This window comes from Opisthorchis viverrini (genome assembly GCF_000715545.1).
Source record: "Opisthorchis viverrini unplaced genomic scaffold opera_v5_64, whole genome shotgun sequence".
Lineage (NCBI taxonomy): Eukaryota > Metazoa > Platyhelminthes > Trematoda > Opisthorchiida > Opisthorchiidae > Opisthorchis > Opisthorchis viverrini.
This window is the reverse complement of record NW_008751720.1, coordinates 508,780-509,499: the sequence shown is the minus strand read 5'-3', so window position 1 is coordinate 509,499 and position 720 is coordinate 508,780. Positions and strand designations below refer to the sequence as shown.

Below are 720 nucleotides of genomic sequence, written 5' to 3'. Positions count from 1 at the left end.
GAAGGTCTGTGGTTCGAACCCGACCTCTGCCTCTCGACTTCATCTATCTAGACTTGGGCAACCTGGCAGTATCCCAGTTCTCGTGCTTCCTTTGAGTGGCATGGCAGCTAGGCACCGGAAAGGTGCTTCAGCTGAACGATTTTTTTTTCAAATAGAAGCCAAAAAGTGCCATCCGAAGTTGATCAACCGCATGCAGGCAAAGAAATATGCGTCCTCGTAGCGCTACACTATTTGACAGAGGATAGCCCAAGTTGACGGGTACAGACTGCAAATAGAGGAAGTGTCCCGAACAGGACCGAAGACGCCCGGGAGATTCGAAAGTTTGATGGGAATAAGTCTATTGGGAGCGAGCCACAGACGGCGAGCTTGAGAAACCTACGCCCGAATATCTATATTACTGCGGTTGATCCCATGTATGAATAATTCACCATGCAAATATACACTCATTTGCAAACTAATTTGGTTTCCCGAGAGACCCACCTGGAACCCAGCTGAATCTCACGCTTTATGATGTTCTTCAACTGAATGTGCTGCACACAGGCGGCCTCATGTTTCAGTTGGTACGATATTCAAGATATCGTATCCTAAAGGAAGCTACTCACAAGTTTTCTCAAAACTCTTCGACAGCCCACGACAGGTTTCGTCCTTCTTGGGGCTTATCAGGTAGGCGCAGTCCCCGGGTTTCCGTCAATCTTATGTTCTACTTGAAACCGAATTGCA

At 47.6% G+C, this 720-nt stretch overlaps 1 protein-coding gene across 1 annotated transcript in view; it reads right to left on the bottom strand.

The window, feature by feature from the left end:
- T265_04079 (hypothetical protein) overlaps window positions 1-720 on the bottom strand; it is a gene marked incomplete at both ends in the record, with an annotated part of 36,049 nt that overhangs the window by 4,697 nt on the left and 30,632 nt on the right. The window lies entirely within an intron of this gene.